The sequence below is a fragment of the Lucilia sericata genome, unplaced genomic scaffold, assembly GCF_015586225.1.
Source record: "Lucilia sericata isolate MDLA Ls3-8-SP2 unplaced genomic scaffold, ASM1558622v1 Contig000622F_arrow, whole genome shotgun sequence".
NCBI classification, from domain to species: domain Eukaryota; kingdom Metazoa; phylum Arthropoda; class Insecta; order Diptera; family Calliphoridae; genus Lucilia; species Lucilia sericata.
The window spans coordinates 115648-136912 of record NW_023994628.1 but is presented as its reverse complement, the minus strand read 5'-3'; the positions used below and the strand labels follow the sequence as shown (position 1 = coordinate 136912).

Genomic DNA, 21265 nt, shown 5'->3' with positions numbered 1-21265 from the left:
CATATAAATTATATGAAATTTTCGTATTATAAAGTGTTTTAAATCAACGATATGTAACGCATACATTGATATACATATTATAAACATCTTATATATATGTATATTAGCTATACCCAGTGTGCTTCGCCGCCCTCACTGTAATGGAATAAAATAAATATAATGATAAATTTTCAGTCAATCCAATATACATTTATTTATATCTGCAATATCAAAAAATCCCCTTTATGGATTTTCATACAGATTCCTAGGTTCAATATTTCATAGATTTTCAATCAATAATGATAGATTCTAGTCCCAATATTACAAAACAACAGTACCAGACAGTGCCTTTTTATAGAAATTCTTCTCATACAGATTTGTGTACAAACAAGAAGCAGCGTGTCCAATTTTAAGTTTTTATTAATTATATTATGAAAATAACGAAAAAGTGTGAGAAATTATCTTTTTATAAATTTTCGTTTAATCAGGACAGTACGTGTTTGATCAAATCTCAAAAAGTACCAGTTTCAGACATCTTTTCTTTAATTTCATATTTTTAAGTTCAATATTACAGAAAAAAGTATCAGGAAATACTCCATTTTAGATTTTCATATACATAAGTTCTTGAATGTTTACTTTTGAGTTTCTATGTTCAATATAATTGAAAACTCAAAAAGTACCAATTGAAGACCAAAAAAGTACCAAAAGGTACACTTTTATAGGTTCTTATTTACTACTGGCTAGGGTCAATTATGGACCGATTCACATAACATTTTGAAGAGAGATTTTGTCTCGTAAGAAACTTACAAGTGTCGAATTTCATCGCTATATTCTTATTTTTAAGCGAGTAATGACAGGGACCTTATATGGGGGGGGTAGGGTCGTACTTTTAAAACGGTTATGCCCGTTAAGCTGTTTTTCGGGGGTTTTTCTAAAGCGTGGACCGATATTGCCCATTTTCAATATTTGTGGAATATTTCAACCCTCTAGCGCTTTCCCTTCGGACTCTATCGTGCTTTCAACAGACAGACAGACGGACATGGCTAGATCGTCTTAGAATTTAATAAGAACCCAGAATATATATACTTTGTGAGTCTATGACCAATATTTCTTTCCGTTCGGACTCTATCGTGCTTTCAACAGCTCCCCCGGGTCATGTTTCCATGATGTAATTGAAATCCCGGGGTAAAGAGGTGCTACCAGCACCTCAAGTCTACCGGGACTATAAGCTGGTGATGATCAAATGTATCTTCGGCCTTTCCTTGGAATGATTTGACATGGGTTTTACCAGAGAACCACCAGTGGCCAGTTGCCCACAGCACTTGTCCTGGCTGGTCAGTTGGTTGAGGTTCCTTCGGGATCCACGTAGTGGCTGTGGTTTAAACCCAAATTCGCGGGGAGAGATTGTTGATTTAAGGTCTGATATACCCTATATATAGTGCGTTGGCTAATTCTCTATTCAAATGACACAGGTCTGTGTACAAAGTAGCATATGCTGGATTCCTGAACCCTATCGGTATTTCTTACCGGTCATGTAGTAGGAAGCATATGCTGGAGAATTGTCAGGTTAACATTCAGTAGTTGCCTCTCATTTCGTAGAAAGATCTTTATGATCTAGGTATGAAACCGATGCGAAAATTGGTGAAAGATTGGGATAGTCTCCATATATTGGAGGCTAGTAGTGATGTAGTACGCCTTTTTACGCTTCGGAGAGGTTTCTCGGTGCTGTTGCCATCTCGACAGGATATAATAGGGTGTTTTCACCTGATGTTGGGTACGCCCCTTCTATTGACTCTAACCAGTGATTGCCTTTTCCTTTGTCGGGGTTAGATTTAGCTTGCTCATGACACCTGTCCTTCCCCAAAGGGGCTACTATTTTAAGGGATAAGATAGCTCGAGTACTCTAGCAAAGTGCTTGTACATGAACCGGCTTAGCCATGTACGAAAATTGCCACCTGATTTTTTCATTGAAGATTGAGGGGGCGATGGTGAGTCGTCACAAAGCTCACCCAGTGGTTGAAAAAGAACACCGTGTGATAGGACCCGGAATATATATATACATTGTAAATCTATGACCTATATTTCGAGGTGTTACAAACGGATAAAATCAATAAACCCCCCATTATTTCACCTAGCCCCCATACAACTGAACCCCCGAATAGGGCTTGTAAACATAGTAATCAAACTACAGGTGGCAATTTTTAGGATAACTCAATGTTATTTAGCACATGATCTTGTACCGGAGACGAAGCCTATTGAAAATGGCTTCGGTCATATATTTCACCTCGCCCCACTATATTTTTTTACTTGCTTTCTTTTTAAATTTAGTACTCGAGGTGATCAACTTTGAGAGGCCTGCCACTGTCCCCAATTCCACCCTCGATTACCTACAACTCGAAAAAACCTCAGCTCCAAAAATGTAAAATTTCTTTACAATATATCCAATAGTTCCAAAGATACCGAATTATATCCAAAAATAAACGTTTCTAAACATTTCAATGAAATTTAGTTGAATCTTTTGGTTCGTAGAAAGCAATCTTCCCATGATTATATTAAACAAAGAAAATCCTTATAAAGAAAATAACAATTTAAAATATCTAATTAATTTTAATAAGCATTGTTTTAAAATAACTAAATCCATTAAGTTCAATAAACATCCTGGCTTATTTACTAGTTAACCTTTTATTTGTTAATACAATTAATTAACTACTTAATGAACTGTACTAATATACCAGCAGTTCTGGGAGACCAAACCGAATTTGTAATTTGTTTCCTAATGATTAAAAATGGAGTATGTGGTTGATATTTTAAGGGAAATGTTGATTCAAGGCGTTTTAAAATTTCTAGACCTAGGCTTACCAGGGACTCTAAAGTAAAAGTCGTGTAAAGTGTTTAGTACTCAATTGAATAACGGAAAAATGCATATAATTTAAAAATAATATTTTTTAAAAATTTATCATTTAAAATCCTTTGAAGCTATTAATGTTTAATAATCGGTTCTGTGTAATAGACTGAATTCCCTAGAATCTTTTATAATTAACTATTGGATGCAAAAGGAATGTTGAAAATACCAAAATGGTAAAATAAAACTTCAAACAAATTGAAATGGAATAAAAATTTCTGGTGCATCATGTTAAGTATGAGTATTTTAATTGTATTTAACACACACTCACGCACACATTTAAACAAACTGTAACATTACTCTGTTACCAATTTATTTACTCGAAACGAACATATATGTAGATTTTAATGAACAAAATGAAAACAACAAAAAACAAAAATTCAAATAAAATTATTGAAATTCACGGTGCGTATCAATCAAAGTGAAATGTTTCATTTTTATGTTGAAAACAACAACAACAACAACAAAAATGAAACGAAATATAAAAACAAAGTGTTTAAACATTTCCGTGGAACAGTTTCCTTATTTGCATTTAATTTTCAAAAATCATTGAAGTAAAATGGTTACAAACATACACACACACACATACACACAAACTCAATACTCACATTCATTAACAAAAATGTCAAAAAGTAACATCAATCCAAAAAAAACTATATAGCAAAGTTACAGCTACAATTACTGAAAGGAAAAATTACACAAAAAAATCTTTGTTTGTTACACATTGAAATACAAACAGACAGACAGACACACATTCGTAAAAAATTTAAGGAAAATTCCAACACGTTATTCATAAATTAATAAATCAAATAATATATTTTATGAAGAGTGCGAAGACAACCATTCATTTCAATACAAATCAATTCAATTATTTTCTTTTCATTCTGCGTTTATCGCAAATTAATCAAATAAAACAAAGATTCAATTAATTGATTGATGCGTACAAAGCAAAAATCAAATAAACAATGATTCAAACAATAAAAAACAGCAGCAACAAGAACATTATCAATATCAAATTAATAATTTGTATTTGAATAGAATGTAAAGTTGAGTTTTATTAAATACTTAATGTGATGTCAAGATAAGAAAGTACTTTAAGGATATGAAGGGTATAGAAGCAAATGTAGCTATCTCTAACTTTTGTCTGTCTGCTGAAAACACAATTAAGCGAGGTCCGTCAGTCCGTCCACCCAGACTAGACTATAGACTATACTAATGACTGGACTATAGACTAGACTATTGACTAGAGTATAGACTAGAGTACAGACTAGACTATAGACTAAACAGTAGATTATATTATAGACTAGACTATAGAGTAGACTATAGACTAGACTATAGACTAGGCTAGACTATAGACTAGACTATAGACTAGGCTAGACTATAGACTAGACTATAGACTAGACTATAGACTAGATTATAGACTAGACTATAGGCTAGACTATAGACTAGACTATAGAATAGACTATAGACTAGACTATAGACTAGACTATAGACTAGACTTAGACTAGACTATAGACTAGACTATAGACTACATCATAGACTAGACTATAGACTAGACTATAGACTAGACTATAGAATAGACTATAGACTAGACTATAGACTAGACTATAGACTAGACTATAGACTAGACTATAGACTAGACTATAGACTAGACTATAGACTAGACTATAGACTAGACTATAGACTAGACTATAGACTAGACTATAGACTAGACTATAGACTAGACTATAGACTAGACTATAGACTAGACTATAGACTAGACTATAGACTAGACTATAGACTAGACTATAGACTAGACTATAGACTAGACTATAGACTAGACTATAGACTAGACTATACTAGACTATAGACTAGACTATAGACTAGACTATAGACTAGACTATAGACTAGACTATAGACTACATCATAGACTAGACTATAGACTAGACTATAGACTAGACTATAGAATAGACTATAGACTAGACTATAGACTAGACTATAGACTAGACTAGACTAGACTATAGACTAGACTATAGACTAGACTATAGACTAGACTATAGACTAGACTATAGACTAGACTATAGACTAGACTATAGACTAGACTATAGACTAGACTATAGACTAGACTATAGACTAGACTATAGACTAGACTATAGACTAGACTATAGACTAGACTATAGACTAGACTATAGACTAGACTATAGACTAGACTATAGACTAGACTATAGACTAGACTATAGACTAGACTATAGACTAGACTATAGACTAGACTATAGACTAGACTATAGACTAGACTATAGACTAGACTATAGACTAGACTATAGACTAGACTATAGACTAGACTATAGACTAGACTATAGACTAGACTATAGACTAGACTATAGACTAGACTATAGACTAGACTATAGACTAGACTATAGACTAGACTATAGACTAGACTATAGACTAGACTATAGACTATAGACTAGACTATAGACTAGACTATAGACTAGACTATAGACTAGACTATAGACTAGACTATAGACTAGACTAGACTATAGACTAGACTATAGACTAGACTATAGACTAGACTATAGACTAGACTATAGACTAGACTATAGACTAGACTTAGACTAGACTATAGACTAGACTATAGACTAGACTATAGACTAGACTATAGACTAGACTATAGACTAGACTATAGACTAGACTATAGACTAGACTATAGACTAGACTATAGACTAGACTATAGACTAGACTTTAGACTAGACTATAGACTAGACTATAGACTAGACTATAGACTATAGACTAGACTATAGACTAGACTATAGACTAGACTATAGACTAGACTATAGACTAGACTATAGACTAGACTATAGACTAGACTATAGACTAGACTATAGACTAGACTATAGACTAGACTATAGACTAGACTATAGACTAGACTATAGACTAGACTATAACTAGACTATAGACTAGACTATAGACTAGACTATAGACTAGACTATAGACTAGACTATAGACAAGACTATAGACTATACTATAGACTATACTATAGACTATACTATAGACTATACTATAGACTAGACTATAGACTAATGCGTCTATTAATTTTCCAATTACAGGAGAAAATATTTCATGATTCAAGAAACTTATCGCAATATTGACCATTGTCCATTTACAAAGAATTTATTAAAAACGTTTCCAAAAAACTAATTTTTATTAAATTACATCAATTAAATAATATTAGCAATAAATACATTTTCATTAAATATGTTTGTGATTTTAACGTCTTCTTATCAACAAGTTAATTAAAAATCTTATTAAGCAATGAAATGTAAATAATTTTAAACAAAAGAATATTAAATAAAAAATCCCTAATTCTTTCTAATTCATAGTTTATAAATTATAATTGACAATACATGTGTAAATTCAAACATCTATCCATCCATCAGTCGGTCAGTCAATCAATTTTTGCAACGCTTCATGCAGTTGTTATTCATAACCCTATATGCATATGTAGGTATGTTGTATATATGTATAAGTACAAGTATTAATCGTTAGTTTTCTTTGTGTTATAGGTTACTTTATCAATTTCTGTACTAGTACTATAATATGCCTTGTGTTTTAGTTATTGTTGGCGCCTGTATACCGATGAAGGCAAAATGAGTCACATGCTTAACCTTTTTTTGAGGGCCTTAATGAAGCGATACCTGCAACAACACTAAGTTTTTTAAGGTGGTATATATATAGCGAGACTTGGGGGCGAGAAGCGAACCGCAAAATTAACTAGAACTTAACAACTGGAACGACCTAACGTACTAACAACTACGAAGAGAACTAACGAACAGACCGAAGACGAACTAACTAACGAGCGAACTACACCCAACATGAACTAACGAACGAACGACTGAACGAACAACAGACTAACTAACGAACGACGAACTAAACGAACTAAAACTACGAACGAACTACGACTTAACTAACTAACTACAACGACACTAACGAACGAACGACAACGAACGAAAACACAACAACTAACTAACTACGAACACTAACTAACGACGAACTAACTAACGAACTAACAAACGAACTAACTAACTAACTAACTAACTAACTAACTAACTAACTAACTAACTAACTAACTAACTAACTAACTAACTAACTAACTAACTAACTACTAACTAACTAACTACTAACTAACTAACTAACTAACTAACTAACTAACTAACTAACTAACTAACTAACTAACTAACTAACTAACTAACTAACTAACTAACTAACTAACTAACTAACTAACTACTAACTAACTAACTAACTAACTAACTAACTAACTAACTAACTAACTAACTAACTAACTAACTAACTAACTAACTAACTAACTAACTAACTACTAACTAACTAACTAACTAACTAACTAACTACTAACTAACTAACTAACTAACTAACTAACTAACTAACTAACTAACTAACTAACTAACTAACTAACTAACTAACTAACTAACTAACTAACTAACTAACTAACTAACTAACTAACTAACTAACTAACTAACTACTAACTAACTAACTAACTAACTAACTAACTAACTAACTAACTAACTAACTAACTAACTAACTAACTAACTAACTAACTAACTAACTAACTAACTAACTAACTAACTACTAACTAACTAACTAACTACTAACTAACTAACTAACTAACTACTAACTAACTAACTAACTAACTAACTAACTAACTACTAACTAACTAACTAACTAACTAACTAACTAACTAACTAACTAACTAACTAACTAACTAACTAACTAACTAACTAACTAACTAACTAACTAACTAACTAACTAACTAACTAACTAACTAACTAACTAACTACTAACTAACTAACTAACTAACTAACTAACTAACTAACTAACTAACTAACTAACTAACTAACTAACTAACTAACTAACTAACTAACTAACTAACTAACTACTAACTAACTAACTAACTAACTAACTAACTAACTAACTAACTAACTACTAACTAACTAACTAACTAAACTAACTAACTAACTAACTAACTAACTAACTAACTAACTACTAACTAACTAACTAACTAACTAACTACTAACTAACTAACTAACTAACTAACTAACTAACTAACTAACTAACTAACTACTAACTAACTAACTAACTAACTAACTAACTAACTAACTAACTAACTAACTAACTAACTAACTGACTAACTAACTAACTAACTAACTAACTAACTAACTAACTAACTAACTAACTAACTACTAACTAACTAACTAACTAACTAACTAACTAACTACTACTAACTAACTAACTAACTAACTAACTAACTTACTAACTAACTAACTAAGATTATGAATGAAAATGGTACATGATCTTCTATTTACCCAGGAACGAAGCCTATTGAAAATGGTTAAGATCGATCCATTATTTCACCTAGCCCCCATACAACTGAACCCCTGAATAGGGTTTGCAAATCTTGTAATCAAACTACATGTCGCAATTTTGAAGATAATTGAATGAAATTCGGCACATGATCTTCTATGGTACGGGAGACGAAGCTTATTGAAAATGGTTAACATCGGTTCATGATTTCACCTTGCGCCTATACTAGCCTTGATGACTCTTATTAATTTTATAATTATAGGGTCTCATTTGATCATAGCCCTTGTACAAAGCCCCCTTCAAAATTTGACTTAAAAGTCCACAATTTTATTCAACAATAAATGGCTTAATGGTTTATCTGTGACAAGGTACAATTCAAATTAAATGTTTTATTATGAATCACATTTTATTTTTGTAACTGGTGTAGTGTATTATATGATCGTCCTCGCCCGGCTATAATTTCTTACTTGTTTAATTATAGCTAGTATAGTTGTAAAATTTCCTACTGCTGCAGTCCTTAATGGATTAAAGTCACACAGCCAAACCCCCCTCGTTAGTGAATTTACAGTTTTTTGTTTATTTACGATTTCATACAATTTCCATGTTTCTTCTCTACAATTTTGTTGTTGTTTTTTTTTTCAAAAGGTTCAATGGTCTCAATCACTCGTACTTACGTACGTCCAGTCTGAGTTTTTTCAGTGAATTTTTTTAGATAAACAATAAAAACAAATGAATAACAAAGTTTGAAGTTTATGGTCAGTTCTCGACCTGCATACAAATGTTCATCTTACAAAGCTAAAACAATCTTAAATGTTGATTTTAACAAGATAAAATAACATCTCTTGCTAAAGATGAAATAAACAATGAAAAAAAGATTTACAAATGAAAATGTCATTGGCGTGGTTAGGGCCAAAATAATAAATGTGACAGTCTTAAATAATAAAAAGGATAAAGACATTCAGTTAAGGGGGTCAAGGTTGATTATACAGAATTTTAATGTTTCAAAATAATTCAAATTACTTAAAATTTCGATATTTTCTGAGAGAATATTTTAATAAGATAAAAACAAAGGAATCGGTTTAATAGATAAGATCCAACTCAACTTCCTCCTATGGAAATATAACTTTACACAACATGAACAAAATCGATTACTGACCATAAAAAAATTTGACATGTAAATATGCAAGTATGTAAATAATACAAAATATGTATACAATGTCAGTGTAGATGTCAAATTACCGTTAATGAAATTGTCCAGTTTGACACACGGTCGCATGTCACGTTTTCCAAAACTGAAACGCAACAAAATTAAATAAATTAAAAACAACTAATCAACACCTTCAACCCCAAACCAAAAAAATCGAAAAACTTGTATGAGAATGAAACAAAAATTTTTATTTTAAAATAAAATAATCACGAATAAAAATGTTATTTAGTTTTAAAACAAAAAATCTAACAAAAAAAATCAGTGACAACAACTTGTTTTCAGTGTTGAAAACTATATGTTACAAAAACAAAAGGAAGATGAAACTTAAACCCCACAATATGACTACAACAACAATAGCAATAGAAACAACAGCAATAGATACAACAAACAAAAATCCAATTAATATGGATATTGCGAAGCTAAGGAAACGAACGAAAATACAAAAAATCTAACGAAAATCATACACATTAATATAGGAAAAATTATAATAAATCTTTGCTAAATTTGTATACCCTACAGTTGGCAAAATTATTAATCATTAATGTGGAGAACTCAAAACTCTTTATTGTACAGTAATAGGTCGTGGCTAGTACACAGACTAGTTAATAGATTAATCCACAGAACGGACTACATACTTATCGATAGAGAAGTTGATTAACCGGCCCATAGGCGAGACCATAGACGGGTCCATAGAATAGTCAACAAACACAGAATAGTCCAGTTATGACCAGTCTATGAACTAAACTTGTACGTAGAACCAAAAAATGGAATAGGCAATAAACAAGACCACATACTTATCGATAGACAAGTTGATTGACCGGTCTATATACAGGTTCTTAGAATAGTCCATAGGCGAGACCATAGACGAGTCTATAGTCCACAAACACAGAATAGTCCAGTTATGACCAGTCTATGAACTAGACTTGTCCGTAGAATACTCCATAGACTGGGCCGCGGAATGGTCCATATACCTATAGAGGAGTCCATAGACCAAACAATGGAATAGGCAATAGACATGACCACATACTTATCGATAGACTAGTTGATTGACCGGTTTATATACAGGATCAACAGAATAGTCCAGTTCTGACCAGTCTATGAACTAGACTTGTCTGTAGAATACTTCATAGACTGGGCCACGGAGTGGTCCATATACCGATAGACGAGTCCATAGACCAAACAATGGAATAGGCAATAGACAACACCACATACTTATCGATAGACTAGTTGATTGACCGATCTATATACAGGTTCTTAGAATAGTCCATAGACGAGTCCACTGAATAGTCCAGTTCTGACCAGTCCATGATCTAGACTTGTCCGTAGAATACTCCATAGACTGGGCCGCCGAAAGGTCCATATACCTATAGACGAGACCATAGACCAAACAATGGAATAGGCAATAGACAAGATTATCTAGTTTATATACTAGTCCATAGCATAGTTAATAGACTAGTCTATAGACTATTCCAGTTCATAGTCTACTTCATAGACTAGACAATCGACTTGTCAATAGACTAGTACGTAGACTATTTAAGAGACTAATCACTAGACTATACAATATATTAGTCAATAGACTAGACCATACAATAGTCAATAGACTAGTCCGTAAACTAGTCACTAGACTAGACAATAAACTAGACTATACCATAGACTAGTCCGTATACTAGTTAAGAGACTAATCAATAGTCTAGACGTTAACCGAGTCAATAGATTAGACAGTAGAATAGTCAACGGACTAGTCAAAAGACTAAACGACGGACTAGTCCATAAACTAGATCATAGATAGTAAATAGACTAGACAATGGACTAGTCAATAGACAAGTTGATAGACTAGTCAATAGACTACTTCATAGACTACACCATGGAATAATCAATAGATTAGTCCATAGACTAGTCAATAGACTAGTTAATAGACTAGTCAATAGACTAGTTAATAGACTAGTTAATAGACTAGTTAATAGCCTAGTCAATAGACTAGTTAATAGACTAGTTAATAGTCAAAAGACTAGTTCATCGATTAGTTCATAGACTAGTCCATAGGCTAGTCCATAGACTAGTCCATAGACTAGTCCATAGACTAGTCCGTAGACTAGTCCATAAACTAGTCCATAGACTGTTCCATAGACTGGCCCATAGACTGGTCCATAAACTAGTTCATAGTCCATAGACTAGTCAATAGATTCGTTCACAGAGTAGTCCATATTCAATTGAACAGACTACTCCATAGATAGTCCATATACTAGTCAATAGACTATTCCATACACTAGTCAATAGACTAGTCCAAATACTAATCAATAGAGCAGTCCATAGACTAGTCAATAGACTAATCAATAGACTATCCCATAGACTAGTCAGTAGTGACATGATTGATAGAAAAGTCTCATATAGCTCAATAAAAAGTAGAGTGCCCAAAGGCGAGAATATGATCAGTATGCGATCAAGACGATGATTAGTTTGATGAAGATGATGAAGCTTTAAAATGGACATAAAACGAGTACGAATTTAAAATGACACATTAGGAGGAACTGTATCCGAAACGGCAATGTCAACACCAGCACTAACAACAACAACAATTATATTATTTTAACAATAACAAAACACATTGAAATCTATCCCCAATTATAATAGAGTTGTTGTAGAAAAACAAAAGTGCAAAATTGACAGTTTTTTAACACGTTCGAATAAGAGAGTAAATCACTCTCACTGATACTCACTGGATGCAACAATAACAATTAAACAAAAAAAAATACAGCTAATGCTGTTAACTCAGATCACCAACGCCACTGATGGGGGTATAAAAGTATCTAAACAATCAGCATTCAAGTTCAGTCTAGACGCGATCTTACTCCAGGAACACACTTTCATTTCAATTAATTGATTAACAAGCGTTCTCAGTGGTTGAGGAACGTCTGTAATTAAAACGGTTTCAGTTTCAAATTTCACTTTCTAACGGTTTTTTATATAAGTGATAATTTTGTATCTGTCTTATCGTTGTTGTTTTTTTTGAAGATAAAATATTAATTATACTTCCGGAGTTAAACGGATATTGATAACAAAAAAAAAGCTTTCAATTTGTTTTTTTGCTTTTGCCTAAAAAGAGTAAAATATAAAGAGAGACAAAGAGAGAGTGTGTTTGTATAAAGCGTGAGACTAAATAAATAAACTGTGAGCTAAAACGAGACAAAAGACTAGAAAGAAAAGCTTTTGTGAGTTAAATCGCCAAAAAAATAACAGTGAATTTTTTGTAACAGTTTTTTTTTTATTAAAAAAACAATATTAAGCAGTTACCTGTGTGTTTTCTTCTTTATTAAGGATTAATATAAAATCAATTAAAGGTGAGTCAATAAGTTTTAAGTTTTAATTAGTAATTTGTTTTTTAAAACTTTAACAAATCAACCTATTAATGCTAATTAAATGCTTGCCAAACAGTTATTTAACATTAGCATTAGTTATTTACTAGAAGTAAAAAACATTAAAATTTTACTGTTTTCAAATTATTTAATTTTAAAATTGATAAGTTTTCGTGAGATAAGTTCAAAATATATTGCAGTTTTTTTAAGTACTATTATTTAGAAAATAATAGCTTTATTTTGTTAAGATATCAGTAATAGGTTTAAAAACAAAATTAATTACCTCAATTAATTAAAATATTTGAAAAACAAAAATTAAAATACCAATTTCTAGGAATTTTCTAGATTTTGTTGCAACGATTTTAGGATCCGATAAACATTTTAGACAAACCGTATTAATTTGATTCAATCTGCATCGACTTTAAAGTAAGTCCATAGATTAGTCAATCGGTTAGTCAACATACTAGTCAATAGACTCATCAGTGAACTAGTCCATGGACTAAGTACTCAATAGACTATTCCATAGAATAGGCAATAGCCCAGTCCATAGACTAGCCAATAGATTAGTCCATATACTAGCCAATATATGAGCCAATAGACTAGTCTATAGATTAGTTATTAGACTACTTCATAGACTAGTTAGTAGACTAATCCATAGTCTGTAGACTTGTCCATAGATTAGTCCATAGACTACTTCAGATTATTCAATAGACAATTTACTAGTCAATTTGCTAGTCCATAGTCTTGTCCATAGACTTGCCAATATAGTAGTCCATAGAAAAGTCTGAAGACTAGTCCATTGACTAAGCCATAGACTAGGCTATAGACTACAAAATAGACTAGTTCATAGACTAAGGCAGACTAGTCCATAGATTAATTCATAGATTAGTCCATATTCTAGTCCATAGATTAGTCAATATACTTAGTCAATAGAATAGCCCATATATTAGTCAATTGGCTATACAATCTAATAGTCCATAGTCTAGGCAATATAGTTAGTCAATAGTTAGATTAGATTCGTCAGTAGAATAGTCCATAGAATCGTCAGTTGACTAGTAAAAAGACTAGTCCTTAGATTACTTCAAAAACTTTTCAATAGGTTAGTCAATTTACTAGCCAATTTGCTAGCCTATAGACTTGTCCATAGACTTGCCAATATAGTAGTCCATAGCCTATAGACTAGTGCATAGACTAGTCCACTAGTCCATAGATTGGTTAACAGACTTAATCAATAGAATAGCCCCTAGATTAGTCAATTGATTAGTCAATCTAATAGTACTTAGTCTAGGCAGTATATAGTCCATAGACTAGTCAATAGGTAAGTCAATAGATTTATCAGTAGACTATTCCATAGACTAGTCCATATGATTGCCAGTTGATTAGTAAATAGACTAGTTCATAGACTAGTCCTTAGACTAGTTCATAAACTCATCCATAGACTAGTCCACAGATTAGTCAATACACTTTGTCAATAGACTAGACCATAGACTAGTTCATATATTAGTCAATCTACTAGTCCATAGACTTGATTTTAGACGATTAAAGCATTATTCTGATTAAAGTGATCTCACCAATTCGAGTCTGATCCGTAGACTAGTCCATAGATTAGTCAATATACTTAGTCAACAGACTAGTTAATCCACTACTTCATAGACTAGTTAATTTATAGTCCATATATTAGTCAATCTACTAGTCCATAGACTTGATTTTAGAACGATTATAGCATTATTCTGATTAAAGTGATCTCATCAATTCGAATCTGTACTTGATTTAAGTATGACCGTTGTTAAAGTAATCCTAATTCATACTTGAATTAATCTCTTTAAGTTTTCAAACGTTAAGACGATCGATTCTTGATTTTGAAATCATTAAACTAGTCCAAAATAATTTTTTTTAATAATTTACTCCTCTCTTTTTATGCAATATATCTAAATGGGTAATTCCCAAAGCATATATTTTAATAAATTACAAATTAATTTTTTTAAATTATTCCAACCTAATACATAAACATGACGTTTTTTTATTCTTGCTAATTTCTATAATGGCGCTCTATGTATTTAATTAAATAATTTCACATAAATAAATTTCAATCGATTTAACTTTTTAATAAGAAAAAAGGAATTTTTTTCTCTAGAAACACAAATAAAATAAATATTAATGTAGTTTATTTAATGTAATTCAAAAAAAAAAATCAAATCAAAACATGTCATTTTAAACATTCAATAAATTTAACCATAAGTCAATATGTAATACAAAATTTCTTTCGATTTGACGTTAAAATTGTTCTCTACGGTGATTGGAAAATTCTTAAGTAATTGAGCAAAAACTAAACAAACAATTTAACAATAATTGTTTATATTACATATTAAATAAAATTTTGTTTTGAAAACACAATTTACCGAATGAAATAATATTTAATAGAAACAAAACAATTGCAATTATAGAAAAATAAATAATAATAATGACAAAGTTCAAAAGAAAATATAATTAAATATTATACAGCAGGGAAAATTAATACAGAAAGTTGAAACTTTGTTGAAATTAGAAAAATCATTTACTTTTATTAGGAATTAATTAAAAATGTGTAATTAATATGTAAAAAAAAATTCCTAAAATTTCTTTTAAAGGAAAATCTAGAGTTTCTATTGACGTAGGTATGTCTTAAAAATATGTATAATTTAATAAATTTTCTTAGAAAATATAGATTTTAAAGTACTATTCCACTTTTCTGTTGACTACTGATATCCCTAAAATAGTCAAAAGACTAATACCTTGACTAATCAATAGACTAGTCAATACATTTACCCATAGACTATTCAATACGATTGTCCATAGACTAGTCAACTCAATAAACTAGTCAATAGAATACCCTATAGAGTAGTCAATAGAATAGTCCATATACTAGTAAAAATACTAGTTAAAAGACTAGTATATAGACTAGTCAGAAGACTAGTAAATATAGTATTTAATTAAGTAATTAAAAGTAAAAGTAAAATTAAGCAATTAAAAGAATAGTCAATAGACTATACAATTGACTAGTTAATAGTCAACAGGCTAGTCCACACACTAGTCAAAAACTAGTCAATAGACCAGTCAGTCAGATTAGTCAGTAAATTAGTCATTAGACTAAACAATGGACTAGGCAATTAATTAGACAATAGAATAGATGATAGGCTAGTCAATGGACTACGCAATAGTCAATACGATAGCCCATAGACTATTCACCAGACTTGTCAAAAGATTAGTCAATAGACTAGTCAAAAGGCTAGTCCATAGACTAATCAATAGGCTACTCCATAAACATGTTAATAGGCTAGTCCATAGACAAGTCAATAGGCTAGTCCATAGACTAGTTAATAGGATATTTCAAAGACTAGACAGTAGGCTAGTCCATAGACTAGTCAATATGCTAGCCAATAGGCTAGTCCATGGACTAGTCAGTGGGCTAGGCCATAGGCTGTCAATATGCTAGCCTATAAACAAGTCCATACGACAATAAACTAATCAAGAGTCTAGTTCATAGACTAGTCCATAGACTAGTCAATAGTCTAGTACATAGACTAATCACTTCGACAGTTCTAAGATTAGCTTTATCCATAGACTAGTAAGTAGGCTGATTCATAACTAGTCAATAGGCTAGTACATAGACTAGTCATTAGGTTAGTCCATAGACTAGTCAGTAGGCTAGTCCATAGACTAGCTTAGTCCTTAGACTATTCCATAGACTAGTCAATAGGCTAGTCCATTAACTAGTCAATAGGCTAGTCCATTAACTAGTCAATAGGCTAGTCCATGGACTAGTCAATAGGCTAGTCCATAGACTAGTCAATAGTCTAGTCCATAGACTAGCCAATAGTCTAGTCCATAGACTAGCCAATAGGCTAGTCCATAGACTAGTCAATAGTCTAGTCCATAGACTACTCAATAAGCCAGTCCATAGACTAGTCAATAGGCTAGTCCATAGACTAGTCAATAGGCTAGTATATAGACTAGTCAATAGGCTAGTCCATAGACTAGTCAGTAAGCTAGTCAATAGGCTAGTCAATAGGCAAGTCAATAGGCTAATCAATAGGCTAGTCAATAGGCTAGTCCATAGACTAGTCAATAGGCTAGTCCATAGACTAGTCAATAGGCTAGTCCATAGACTAGTCAATAAGCTAGTCCATAGACTAGTCAATAGGCTAGTCCATAGACTAGTCAATAGGCTAGTCCATAGACTAGTCAATAGGCTAGTCCATAGACTACTCAATAGGCTAGTCCATAGACTAGTCAATAGGCTAGTCCATAGACTAGTCAATAGGCTGGTCCATAGACTAGTAAATAGGTTAGTCAATACGATAGTTCTTAGTCTATTCATAGACTAGTCAATAGTCTAATCTATATACTAGTCAATAGGCTAGTCCATAGACTAGTAAATAGGCTGATCCTTAGACTAGTCCATATACTAGTCAATAGACTGGTCCTTATACAAGTCCATAGACTAGTCAAGAGACAAATTCATTAACTAGCCATTGACCTGTAGAATTTAGAATATAGTCTTTTATTGTACCAACGACGCAATCAGTTAAAAGAACATAAAATCGGACGATTACTTCTCCTACCCTCCGTATATAGTCTCCCCAAAACAGTTTTTCTCATAGTTTATCTACAAATGTTTAGCCGTATAAGACATTTTTCTTACGATCGGTCTATAATATAGTCATAAGTAGCTCCCATAAAAAGGTCCATTCACCACTACAAACTGAATAAATTTCACACAAAATTAGATATTTAAGAGAAATTTAAGTCAATTTAACTTTATATCAACAATAACATGGCTGTTTGGTAATTGTTTATCGGTCCCATGATGGTCTCTCTTTGGCAAAAAAATTACTAAAGCAATCATTATGTCGGTAACGCGAACGTACAGAAATCAACGTACAGAAATCATATTGTAGGACTTTTATTTTGGGAAAAGGTTCAAAAATGGCGATACTCCTTAAGATGCAATCATATTGTAAAAAAATCTGAACTTATCTGTTTTATTGTTATTTTATTATAATTCTGTATTCTCACTTAATACTCTTATTCACGCTACCTAATGATATATTAGGTCCGCTTCTAAATATTTATACTGTGAATAATGGGTTATTTGTTTGAGAAGAAAACATAACAAAATATAATTTAGTTCAAGGTCAATTTGATCTAGTTTTACAGTTATTTTTTCGTTAGAATTATACTGAAAGATTTTAATTAGAACACTTATAAATATGTTAATGTGAAAAATCCTTGAAAATATATTTTTTAATTAACAACTAACAATCAACTTAGATATTAATCTAATACTTATAAAAACATTTCTTAATATCCTGTTTAAGGGTTTCACTAAAAGCAACAAGTTTTATTTTCACTATCGATCTATTTTATTATAATAAATATAAAAACATTGTTGGTTTTCCAATAGGTCCTTTTAGAAAGACCTTTTTACTGCAAATGTTTGAGTTTATATTTAAAGTACGATTAAATATCAAGAAATTCGAAACAACAGTGGATGACAAAACAAATTAAAGTATTTCTATAATTTTTGATTTTGAAAAATGTTGACAAAAGTTTACATTTTTAAAGAAGTTTTAAATATCCTTAAAAATTTGTTTATCCTTTTTCATTGCACACTGTTCTTTTACGTTTATTAAGTATTTACAACATAAATATATGATAAGGGTTAATTGAGTGACTAAAGGTAGTTTTGCTCCCAAAAAAATAGTAATATAAAAATAACATTGAATATATTTTTACAATATAAGAACGCACCCACTAGTCCCCAAAACATTTGCTAAAACGAAACGCTCTAAACAATTGAGAACTATTTTTGGTAAAAATTAAAATAAAACACCTTTAAATACAAAAAAGTACTAAATAAATACTAACTTAGTACTAACTAAAATATATAACAACAACATGTGATATAACAATAATAAAGAAACAATTAAGATAGTATAGACGGGCATGCCAAAATGTATGATACTCTACATCAATAATATGGACATTGAGTCAGCAATGAAATCATGGTATGAATCTACAGATCTACCTTAATATGTTGAAGACCTTTTTAAATACATATAATATTGAAATTAGGGAAAAGACCTCCTACGGACCGATTCTTGAAAACTTGAAAGTATTGTTTTAAATTCTTATGAACTCTACACCACTTTAGTTGGGAGGGTATACTGGGTTTGTGCTGATGATGCAATTTTGAACATAATTTAATTCGTACATGAAATCCTATTGTCCCAGAGACGAAGCATATCGAAAATGGTTTAGATTGGCCCATTATTTCACGTGGTCCCCATACAACTGAACCCCCGAATGGGGCTTGACAACAGGTCGAAATTTTGCAAATAATTCAATGAAATTTAGTGCATGATCTTCTTAGTTAGTTAGTTAGTTAGTTAGTTAGTTAGTTAGTAGTATTTAGTTAGTAGTTAGTTAGTTAGTTAGTAGTTAGTTAGTTAGTAGTTAGTAGTTAGTTAGTAGTAGTTAGTTAGTAGTTAGTTAGTTAGTAGTTAGTTAGTTAGTAGTTAGTTAGTTAGTAGTTAGTTAGTTAGTTAGTTAGTTAGTTAGGTAGTTAGTTATTAGTTAGTTAGTTAGTTAGTTATGTAGTTAGTTAGTTAGTTAGGTTAGTTAGTAGTTAGTTAGTTAGTTAGTTAGTTAGGTAGTTAGTTAGTCGTTAGTTAGTTAGTTAGTTAGTTAGTTAGTAGTTTAGTTAGTTAGTGAGTAGTTAGTTAGTTAGTTATTAGTTAGTTAGTAGTTAGTTAGTTAGTTAGTAGTTAGTTAGTTAGTTAGTTAGTTAGTAGTTAGTTAGTTAGTTAGTTAGTTAGTTAGTTAGTTAGTTAGTTAGTTAGTTAGTTAGTTAGTTAGTTAGTTAGTAGTTAGTTAGTTAGTTAGTTAGTTAGTTAGTAGTTAGTTAGTTAGTTAGTTAGTTAGTAGTTAGTTAGTTAGTTAGTTAGTTAGTTAGTTAGTAGTTAGTTAGTTAGTTAGTAGTTAGTTAGTTAGTTAGTTAGTTAGTTAGTTAGTTAGTTAGTGTTAGTTAGTTAGTTAGTTAGTTAGTTAGTTAGTTAGTTAGTTAGTTAGTTAGTTAGTTAGTAGTTAGTAGTTAGTTAGTTAGTAGTTAGTTAGTTAGTTAGTTAGTTAGTTAGTTAGTTAGTTAGTTAGTTAGTTAGTTAGTTAGTTAGTTAGTAGTTAGTTAGTTAGTTAGTTAGTTAGTTAGTTAGTTAGTTAGTTAGTTAGTTAGTTAGTTAGTTAGTTAGTTAGTTAGTTAGTTAGTTAGTTAGTTAGTTAGTTAGTTAGTTAGTTAGTTAGTTAGTAGTTAGTTAGTTAGTTAGTTAGTTAGTTAGTTAGTTAGTTAGTTAGTTAGTTAGTTAGTTAGTTAGTTAGTTAGTTAGTTAGTTAGTTAGTTAGTTAGTTAGTTAGTTAGTTAGTTAGTTAGTTAGTTAGTTAGTTAGTAGTTAGTTAGTTAGTAGTTAGTTAGTTAGTAGTAGTTAGTTAGTAGTTAGTTAGTTAGTTAGTTAGTTAGTTAGTTAGTTAGTTAGTTAGTTAGTTAGTTAGTTAGTTAGTTAGTTAGTTAGTTAGTTAGTTAGTTAGTTAGTTAGTTAGTTAGTTAGTTAGTTAGTTAGTTAGTTAGTTAGTTAGTTAGTTAGTTAGTTAGTTAGTTAGTAGTTAGTTAGTTAGTTAGTAGTTAGTTAGTTAGTTAGTTAGTTAGTTAGTTAGTTAGTAGTTAGTTAGTTAGTTAGTTAGTTAGTTAGTTAGTTAGTTAGTTAGTTAGTTAGTTAGTTAGTAGTTAGTTAGTTAGTTAGTTAGTAGTTAGTTAGTTAGTTAGTTAGTTAGTTAGTTAGTTAGTTAGTTAGTTAGTTAGTTAGTTAGTTAGTTAGTTAGTTAGTTAGTTAGTTAGTTAGTTAGTTAGTTAGTTAGTTAGTTAGTTAGTTAGTTAGTTAGTTAGTAGTTAGTTAGTTAGTTAGTTAGTTAGTTAGTTAGTTAGTTAGTTAGTTAGTTAGTAGTTAGTTAGTTAGTTAGTTAGTTAGTTAGTTAGTTAGTTAGTTAGTTAGTTAGTTAGTTAGTTAGTTAGTTAGTTAGTTAGTAGTTAGTAGTTAGTTAGTTAGTTAGTTAGTTAGTAGTTAGTTAGTTAGTTAGTTAGTTAGTTAGTTAGTTAGTTAGTTAGTTAGTTAGTTAGTTAGTTAGTTAGTTAGTTAGTTAGTTAGTTAGTTAGTTAGTTAGTTAGTTAGTTAGTTAGTTAGTTAGTTAGTTAGTTAGTTAGTTAGTTAGTTAGTTAGTTAGTTAGTTAGTTAGTTAGTTAGTAGTTAGTTAGTTAGTTAGTAGTTAGTTAGTTAGTTAGTTAGTTAGTTAGTTAGTTAGTTAGTTAGTTAGTTAGTTAGTTAGTTAGTTAGTTAGTTAGTTAGTTAGTTAGTTAGTTAGTTAGTTAGTTAGTTAGTTAGTTAG

The 21265-nt window shown here is 30.9% G+C and overlaps 1 protein-coding gene across 1 annotated transcript in view; it reads left to right on the top strand.

Annotated features, from left to right (window-relative positions):
- Window positions 1-12284: 12284 nt before the first annotated feature.
- Window positions 12285-21265, top strand: part of LOC119606779 (matrix metalloproteinase-14) — an 85257-nt gene continuing 76276 nt past the window's right edge. Inside the window, exon 1 of the mRNA XM_037960365.1 lies at window positions 12285-12778. The gene's annotated coding sequence lies outside the window, so the exon portion shown is untranslated. The remainder of the gene's footprint in view (window positions 12779-21265) is intronic.